Source organism: Rosa chinensis, chromosome 4 (genome assembly GCF_002994745.2).
Source record: "Rosa chinensis cultivar Old Blush chromosome 4, RchiOBHm-V2, whole genome shotgun sequence".
In the NCBI taxonomy this organism is placed as follows: Eukaryota; Viridiplantae; Streptophyta; class Magnoliopsida; order Rosales; family Rosaceae; genus Rosa; species Rosa chinensis.
Genome location: NC_037091.1, coordinates 38729176 through 38739674, shown reverse-complemented (window position 1 = coordinate 38739674; position 10499 = coordinate 38729176).

Sequence of the window (10499 nt, the reverse complement as noted above, 5' to 3'; positions counted from 1 at the left end):
TTAATGAGACAGTCTTCCCGTCGTTAGGGGGAGATAAGAACACGAATGTTTAGTAGGAATGACAGGAATTGTCGTGGCCTGTCCCCACTATGTCTCATCTCGATCCCCGTTAAAGTGACGAGATCACACAAATATGCTGCAAACATGCCTGCAAGGATGGATGTCCCTACGAGAGGACGTAGCGCCACCCTACATGGAGGTAGGCATTGCGCCAACGCCAAAGAGAGTGGCACTCTGACGTTACAGGCCATGACCCCAGCTAGGATGCGTGGGAGGCCCGTGGGTTCGAAGGATACTTTGGCACAACCCAATCCTTTGATCATCGACACTCAAAATCCATCTGATGAGAATCTTCAGGATTATGGTTATCGTTGGGGGACGCTTCAACGCTAGAACCTATTCCTGAGAATATAGAGCTATTTGAAAATTACACTAGTGTACATGAGACGTGGGATAGAAACTCCATCATAATTGATGATGTAGTTGCACATTTCGTTGCGCATGAGTTTGTTGAGTCAGATGATATCGAACCACGCTCCGTTGATGAATGAATTCCAACGTAGAGAAATTTGGCCTAAATGGAAAGATGCGATCCAGGTTAAGTTGGATTCTCTAACGAAGATGAAGGTTTTTGAGCTAGTAATGCCAACACCTCCTAACATAAAACCTATTGACTAATGGGTCTTCGTTGGAAAACGTGATGAGAAAAAGAGATGGTAATCTCGCCTTATGGAGCAAGGCTTCTCACAAAACGCCCTGGAATCGACTACGATGAGACATATTCTCTCGTAATGGATGTCATTGCACTCCACTACCCTGTCAGTTTGGTAGTTTCTGAATAACTGAACATGCAGCTTACAAATGTGGTCACTGCTTATCTCTATGGGGATCTAGATACGGAATATACATGAAGGTTCATGGTGGACTTCATTTACCCAAGTCAAGTGGCTCCACGGAGAGCGTTTGCAATAAGGTTGAAACGCTCACTAAAGTGACTACTTGATTGGGAAGAGATATGCCCGCGCGTTTCCATAACAAGTTTCGGATTCTATCGCGGTTCATGTTGGACATGATCTTCATTGGAAGCCCTTAAGTTAAGGGAAACCGTTGAACACTTGAAATCTGAGTTTGAGATGAAGGATTTTGGGAGAACACGATTATATCTCAGTTTGGAACTTGAGCATCGTGTTGATAGATGCTTAGGCATTTTGACAAGGTCAAGCGTTCAAGCACCCCCATGATCGTTCGTAGTCTTGATCCTTAAAAGGATCCTCTTCGTCTGAAGGATGATGACGAAGATGTGCTAGAGGCAGAAGTGTCGTACATGAGTACAATAGGCGCATTATTGTACTTACCCCAATGCACAAGACCGGACATCTCATTTGTTGTGAACTTGTTAGCTAGGTATAGCTGTGCGCCAACGCGACACCATTGGGTTGGTGGAAAAAGATATCTTTCAGTACTTGAGATGTACTATTGATATGGGTTTGTTATATCCCTATAGAGAGATGATGGATTCGGACCCATCACACACCAGGATCGCCGCCAACACTGGCCTACGTCCACTATCCCCATCTCAAAATGACATGTGTTTTGGAAGGTTTTGCTGATATTGGGTATCTCTCTGACCCATACAAAGGTCATTCCCAAACTGGTTAAGTGTTCACCATGGGAGAAGACCGTGATATCTTGGAGGTCTACAGAACAGACCTTAGTCGCGATATCTTCGAACCATGCAGAGATTATTGCTCTTCACGAAGTGGTTCGTGAATGTTTATGGATTGGATCCATAATTACGCATGTTCGAACAATTGTGGTTTGAAGTCTATCACAGATGAGCCTACGAGCATTTAGGATAATGCTGTTTGTTTTGAACAAATGAAGCAAGGCTACATCAAAAGCGACAACACCAAACATAATCAACAACAACAGACTCTCATCAAGATCAAAGTGAACTAGGTTCGATCTGAGGACCGTATGGCATACTTGCTCACTAAGTCATTGCCTAAATTCCACTTTCGAGAAACATGTTGGTAGCATCATTTGAGGAAGTTATCCGAACTCCAATGACCGTAGTCATCAGGGGGAGATGCAGACATTAGGGGGAGGTGTCTACATGTATGGTCTCGAAACGTGAATGGTGTGTTGTGCTTTTTTCCCCTTCGACCGAGGTTATTTTTGTCCCACTGAGTTTTTGTTACTCGGCAAGGTTTTTTAGCGAGGCAACGAGAGAAGCACCGCGTTTGGGTGACACAAGGGGGAGTGTTCAAGTAAATCACTATTTTGTGTCTGGCCCAAACTCTAGGTTACTTGACCTAGTGGTAATAGGGTTTAATTAAAAGAATCTAGAGATTCCTATTCAATATATGATTACCTTTCCTTGTATGATTCAGACTCTATGCATTGTAATCCTCTATATAAAGAGGTCCCTATTATCAATGAGGATGCACAGTAAATTTCTCTCAAATATCGATTCCCTAAAACAAAAATGACTTTGTCTGGGTTGGAGATAGTGATCTTCTATCCGAAGCTCTTGTTACCATTTTCATAAGGGAAAACATCACAAATGGTGTATGAACTTTAGACATTTCTACACTTTGGTGTACCAACTTTCATAACTATCAGAATTGTGTATCAAGTTTGCTCCAATATTTCATTTTGGTGTACGCGGTTAAATTTTCCGTTATTTTTACAAAAAAAAAGAAAAAACTAACAAAGCTAAAGGAAAGATAATGGAATTTTTTTTTTTTTTTTTAGCAAAGATAACGGAAAATTTAACGGCGTACACCCAAATGAAAGATTGGAGCAAACTTGATACACCATTCTGATAGTTATGAAAGTTGGTACACCAAAATGTAGAAATGTCCAGGGGCGGAACTATGTTTAGGTCCGGCGGGGTCCGGACCCCCTTAAGTTTTGGACAGATACGCTCAATACCAAGCATTGCAGTGATAAAGCTTTAAAAAATTGTTTTATCCAATACATGGACCCCGCCATCCCTTTCCCTTCCTCCCCCAAACCCAATCCCACACTACCACGTGCCACGTGCCACTTGCTAGGTAAGAGAAAGAAAACAATAACAGAAAGATAGATAGATCATTAATGTCTCATTGATTACTATTCTATATATAATATTTTATTGAATTGAAATTGGTTAACTAAAAATAATTAACAATTGGTTAGATTAATAAAATGAAATATATAATATGCAATAGATGTTAGGGTTTTTAATGGTTTTGAATGAGAAGTTTTCTGTCAATTTTGTGCTTGTACTTCTTATTTCGAGTCTGCGACTACAATGGTGTGGAACTAAATTTTCAGAAATTCATTCTCGATTAAACAGATATGGTTTTATAAGATTTTGTAGATTTAGCCCTCTAAAGTATTTAATTCTTTGTTTATGAGTAAGTGATGAAAAATAATCTACAAAAATACTACATTTAATGTATAGTTAACTAAAATAAATAATTAAAATTATAAATCTAGTCCTCTATTGTCAGACTCGGACCCCCCCCCCTCCCCCCCAAAAAATAAAATTCCTAGTTCCGCCACTGAAAATGCCTAAAATTCATACACTATATGTGAAGATATTCGTTCATTAATTTGTACACACATACATACATACTTAGACAGGACAAAATCACAACTCGCACGTGAAATCGCTACACAAAACAAGGTGATTGCGGACGATAATACTTTTCTTTTAGGCCTCTCACAAAAAAAAAAAGAGTTTTTTACCAATAACTACAAAAGGACATTACTATTTACCAATAGCAGACTCCAAAACCAATAGCCCATGCGGCCAATAATTGAAACAGGCTGTCAGCCCATTTTATAGAAAAAACACTCAAATATTAAGAAAATTACGAAACATGCCACTGAGACTCACATAACCCATTTCTCCCAAAATCAGAACGGTTCCAAAATCGAAAACATCCCAAAATCCAAATCCTCCCTAAATCGATCTAGGGCTTCGACGAAGGTAGGGGACGAAGCAACTGGCGAATCGATGCGGCGAAGCAACCGGCGAAGGGAGGTTACGAATCCTGCGAAAGGAGGCTGCCAATCCGGCGAAGGGAGGCTGCCAATCCGGTGAAGCAAGGCTGTGAAGCAACCTACGAAGCGAGGCTGTGAAGCGAGCGAAGTGAGGTGGCGAATCCAGCGAAGCAAGGCTGTGAAGCAACCGGCGAATCTAGGCTGCAAAGCCGGCGAAGTGAGGAGGCGAAGGGAGGTTGCGAAGGTTAGCATAATGCATTAGATATTGTCTGTAATGATGAATCTTATAAAAAGATGTACAAACATGATTGGGCCACTAATTTTTAATTGCTGCAGGTTATCAATTTGACTATGTATTTGGTTGGACAATACTGAAGTATCCACAAATTGGCTCCAGTTCCAGAACACGAGTAAGTACTTAATTTGTTGGGGTTTTCTCTAAAGGGAAATAATATCCTTTTTGTTTGTGTGTATATCTGTATCGATAATGATCGTTATTTCATTTGAATGTCTTTCTAGCAGGCAAGTTCAAAACCAGCTTTGAACCCTGGACCTTCTGCAGAAAGAACAGAAAGGCCTTCAGGTTTGTAAGTTTAAGTTTTCAAGCAAGGCTTGAAATGCATCAGTCTTTACTTATGTAAATAGGAGTTTACAATATCTTCAATAGTTGGTCTTGGATCTGTGGTTTAGTCTTTGATTGAATTAATTTTTAATTATATGAATATTTCAGTGGGCCAAGATTTTCGAGATAGATTCTCAGGTGCGGTTGAAGTATTTTCTAGAAGGAATGGTTCTGGGCATGGTTCACATGATGATAACTCCAGACATAGATCAACTGATGATGCGCCATCATCCAAAGATGTGGTGAGTGGTGCCAACATCTTATACCCTTTATGTTTGAGAAATTTTGAGGGTCAGTACCTTTAGCCTCATGTTGTCACAGGTTTTGGCATGGGTAAGCTATAATGACCTTGTGTTGTTTATTTGTTTTGCAATTTGGTGGAGCTGTACTGATCCTAATTTATTTGTTATTTCTGCAGGGCTCAGCAACATTTTGTTTGTAGGTCAGTAGCTATAGTATGATTGTTAGTTTTGTATTGAGGGTCAGTAGCTCTAGTTTGTGTTTATGTTAGTTTCTTATGGTTCTTTGTTCTTGCAAGTTCATGGATTAGTTGCAAATTTTGCTGCTTGTATCTTCTATTTCCTTTCATTTTTTTCTTTTCCAATTTTTATCTTGGAAAGAAATAGAAGAAACTATAGAGATTAGGCTCTAAGTTTAGTGACAGTTTTTATGTGTTTGAATGCTATGATTTTTGAAGAGAAAGGATTAGAGTTGTAATCGCCAAAGCATTTTTGGGCACACTTTGTCATCCCTTATGCTCTGTATTGCCAATTGACTTGCAGGATGAAGCTAATGAAAGCAATGCTGAAGTAAGCAAATGCAAGAAGGCCAGGCTAGTATACTACTAGGGATCAGTACACTACTGAGGGTCAGTATACTACTGGGGCTAGTATACTACTGGGGGTCAACATACTACTGAGGGTCAGTACTCCAGGAAATCTTGCTGGAGAAACTTCTTCACTATGAGAAGAGGTGAAATTCAATGCAACTTGTATGTGCAAGCAGCAAAGCTAGAAATAAATGATATATTGTTCAAGTTTTATATTGTAATATTTATTATTAAATAAATGAGTTGTTTCTAAGAAAAACAAAGATGGAATATAGAAATATTATTTATTCACAATGTTACTAACATTCAGCAGTGTTAATTCACATTATCAAACTCACAAGGGCAGATTCGTAAATTACTTACCAATAGAAATAATTCAAAAAGTGAAGGAATCTGACCGCACGGGCCATGAACAGTACCGCATGGGTCATGAACAGTACCGCATGGGAATTTGAAAAAACAGGTCTGCTAATGGTAATTTATAGACTAAAAGTGTAGGTAGTGGTAATTTGCTAAAAAAAAAAAACTTTTCTTTTGGTCAAATATTTGAAGGTGAATGGTTGAAACCTGCACGGGTCTCTGGAGCCTATTAGGAAATTATCGAATGGACGAATCCTATGCAATATTCTGACTACAAACACGTGAGTAGCAAAACAACAGTCAAATAATGTATTGCTCGAGATCTGCGAGCTTAATTAGATTATTTATTTCCTTGTCTCCTGAACTTAATTAGATTATTTCTAATACCTCCTGTTCACACTTTGAACACCCACACTGACCTTGAAATGAAAACCATTTAAGATCGAAATACCAAAATCTCGTCTTTCAAGGGTGGTATATTACTTATGTAAACAGCCATATGTTAAATGTATTGCTCGAATTGCTCGAGACCTGCGAGCTTAATTATGGGTTTATCAAATAGAAGATTAGAAAAAATGGGTTTGTTATTCATTTCCCTGTCTCTTGATTAGATTAGTTCTGGTATTAGCACCAACATTAACTTGAAAGATAATACTTCGCCAGGTTGATCATATGCATCATGAGAGGATATGTATGATGTATCTATTTAAAATTTATTTTTAGCTGTTGTCACCAATTAACAGGTAACAAACGGTGTCATGCTAGGCCTGTATCTAGCCCCCCCCCAAAAAAAAAAGGGTTGCTTCTTTCATGTGGACTTACTTCTGTATTCCATAGAACAAAACAAAAACCATGACAGTCCCTACTTACTTCTAATTTTGTCATAAGTTGCAAAATGTCATTTTTAACAAAAACAAAATTGTTTAAGGATATCTCTATTTTGTGTTTAATCCAAACTCTAGGTTACTTGACCTAGTGGTAATAAGGTTCAATTAGAAGAATCTAGAGATTCTCTTTCCTTGTATGATTCTATCTCTATGCACTGTAATCCTCTATATAAAGAGGCCCCTATTATCAATGAGAATACACAGCGATTATCTCTCAATTTCTGATTCCCTAAAACACGTTATCAGCACGAATCCCTAACCCTGAAATCCTAAATTCGTAGTCTTCAAATCCCAGAAACCACCGCCGCCCACCTTGAAGATCTCAACTCCAGGAGTCTAGAACCGGCGGCCCCACCCCCAGAACCGGCCGGCAAACCACCGAACCGGCAACCGGAAGTAGCAAAAGTTCTTCTGCCCGGTTCAAAGCCTTCCTCACCACCTCCTGCAGCCATACTCGACCACCTGCAGCATCTCCACCCCAGAAACCCGGAACCGGAAATTTCACCACCGGAACCGGCCAAAATTCAACCGAACCTGCCACCGGCATCTTCCTAACCTGAACCAGCAGAAAGAAAGAAAAAAAAAAAAGGGGGAGGAGATCCTGTGCAGCCCACCTGCTGCAGCCCAAGCCCAAGCCCACCTGTTGCAGCCCAACGTTGAGCCCACGTGCAGCAGGCCCCAGCGAAGCCCCCAAGCCGCCAAGCCGCCAAACCGCTCTGCCACGTCAGCGCCGCACTGCCACGTCAGCACCCCCGGTCAACGGTCAGTCAACCCTCCGGTCAACACTTTTCCGGCGACTTTTCCGGCCATTTCCCGGCGACTTTTTCCCACCAACTTTTCCGGCCAATTTTTAAGGTAAACTTTTCTAAAAGTTCCCGTTTTTTTTGAAGTTTTTCAATTTCTTCTTCTTTTCTCGGGGACTTCCAACATCTCTTCTTCTATCCCCCTTTCTCTACATAGGGGAGACCAAAAGCCGAACTGTGGGGGTTCGTGCTCACTCTAAGCTTGGAGCTTGTAGAGTCCTCCAAACTTAGAGTTTGTTGAGAAGAAAATGATCGACCACATACATCATTGTTTCGATCTAATCCAAAACCCCTCTTGGAATCGGATTTTCCTGGAAGCGACTACGCTCGGAAAAATCCCTAATTTCTTGGAAGCGACTACGCTCAGAAATTTAATAAGTTTTTCGTGGTAGCCTTTTTCGCTCCGAAACTAACCCTAATCTTGTGTTGTTTTTCAGGATGAGTTACCTGAACAAGCTGAACTTTGTTCCACTAGAGACAACTGGCGCAGGATACCATAGGTGGGTCCGAGATGTGCGCCAACATCTTAAGGCTGATGGACTTCTGGAAGCCATCCAAGAGCCTAGTCAGAACGTGCTCTCCATTGAGCAAGCTACTGCTTTTGAAGCAAAACAAGCTAAAACCATAATTCTCATGACAAGACACATGAATGACGCGCTCCAAAATGAATACCTCAATGAGGAAGACCCAAGAAAGCTATGGGTAGAACTTGAGCAGCGATTTGGCAACGTTCGTGACTCCCTGCTTCCTGATTTAGAAGTGCGATGGCATAGCCTCCGCTTTTGTGATTTCAAGTCTGTGCTTGATTATAACTCGGAAGCTCTTCGTATCAAGTCTCTGATGGAGTTTTGTGGCCAAGCCATAACTGATACGATGTTGATCGAGAAGACTCTCTCTACCTTCCCCGTCTCTGCACTGATGATTTCAAAGAATTATCGGATTGATGTAAATGCAGGACGTATCACAAGGTTTCATGAGCTCATTGGCGCCATGAACGTAGCTGAAAAGCACGATAATGTTCTTGTGAAGAACTATAATGCTAGACCCGTGGGAACTAAGCCTATTCCGGAGTCTAACTATAGTCGCGCCCCCAATGGAGGACGCAAGGAGCGAAACCAGGGACAATTCTGGACATTCTGGTCCATATGTTCGCCCTAAAGAGGAAGGAAATCGCCGAGAGAGGCGTGCACGGAACCGTGGAGGTCAACGTGTGAAGAGAGAGAGAGGCGGAGCCTCCGACCATGGTGGTAACGCCACCAAGAGCATAGGTCGTCCAAATCGCGCCCCAATGGCGCCTCGATCAAGGGAGCCTGACCATAATGATGTTTGTTTTCGATGTGGATCAACTGAACATTGGGCCAAAACATGTACCGCACCCTAGAATGTTGTAAACGCATACAAGACGTATCGTGAAGCAAGGGAAGCAAATTACATGGCACAAGAAGATCAAGATGGCGATCTAGATCTAAGGGTGGAAGACTACAAGGATCAAGACCCAGAAACTGGCGATTTTGATTAAGTCTTTTTATTTTCCAAGAGATGTAGGCGATTTCCATATTACTTTTTATTGGATTAGATTTGCTTTGATCAAAGAAACAATGATGTACTCCGTTGGCTTATGAATAAAATTTTGAGTTCTTTTCATTATAACTCAATTTTGATTCTGAGCATATTACTTTGTGACTACGATGACTGGGCCATCAATATTAATTCAAGGACATGGAATAGCCCAAGTTCCACTTGCCAAATGGCACCTTGGTTACAGTTGTCACAGAAACTCTCTACGCTCTTAGGGCAAATCGTACCCTATGAATAGCCAACGGATTCCATGCGAAAACGCATGTAGAAAACGGAGATGAGTTCCTTTGCAAATACCTCTAACGATTGCGAACAAATGCGCATCTTAGAGAAATTTTATGTGTCTCTCTAGTAGACTCTATGTCACTATTCGAGCTATTAATCCAATAAAAGTTATGAGAGAAGATCTCTTGGATTTAGACACATATTGGCTTTGTCACGACAGGATAGATCATCCTAGTCATGATATGATGATTCGTCTACTAAAGACTTCACACGGACATCCATCCTTTTGAGCAAAACGAAGCAAGAATCTAATGACGCCATAAATGGCGCCAACCATGAGCATAACGCCATGGTTGTTCCTCCTAGTGGCCATAATTTCCATGGCTCCCTCGCCATGATGGGAGATGTAGTCACACATTTTGCTTCTAATAGCGCTACAAACGCTCAGGCCCAACCAAAATCCTCATTGGTTGCTTCTAAGGCCCCTCGCTCACTTTACAAAGCATGTTCCTTCGGGAAATTAGGACTGAGACCGTCCTATGCAAAGGATATGAAAATACTCATTCTGTTCTTACATAGAATCCATGGGGATTCTGTGGATTGATTCAACCAACTTGCGGACGCTTAAATATTTCATGATATTGGTTGACACGCAAACACGCTGGTCACGTGTTGTGCCATTGTCCACATATAAATGCTGCTTATGCTACACTCCTAGCACATATCATATGACAACGGGCTCACTCCCCAGATCATCCTATTCAGTCAATTGGATTTGACTATGCTAGAGAGTTTACATCGAAAGACTTTCGATGGATATTGCAATGGGACTGATGTTGGACATCACATTCTCATGTACACACCCAAATGGTCTTGCGGAAACGACTACGATGATAGTCCAGACATTGGTAATGCGCGCCTTATATCCGCTTGGGGTGATGCAATATCGCATGCAGCTATGCTAATTCGTCTACGACACACCGCCACTCAATGTACCTCTGCGTTACAGCTAGTGACTGGGTACAAGTATTTTGTACTTACGCACATTTGAGTGAGCCATTTATGTGCCCATTGCGCTGCCACAGCGCACTATGATAGGTCCTTACAGACGAATGGGCAACTACGTTGGATTTGAGACTCCAACAATCGTCCGCCACTTAATGCCCTTGCAAGGCGATCTCCTTACCGCTTGATTTGCG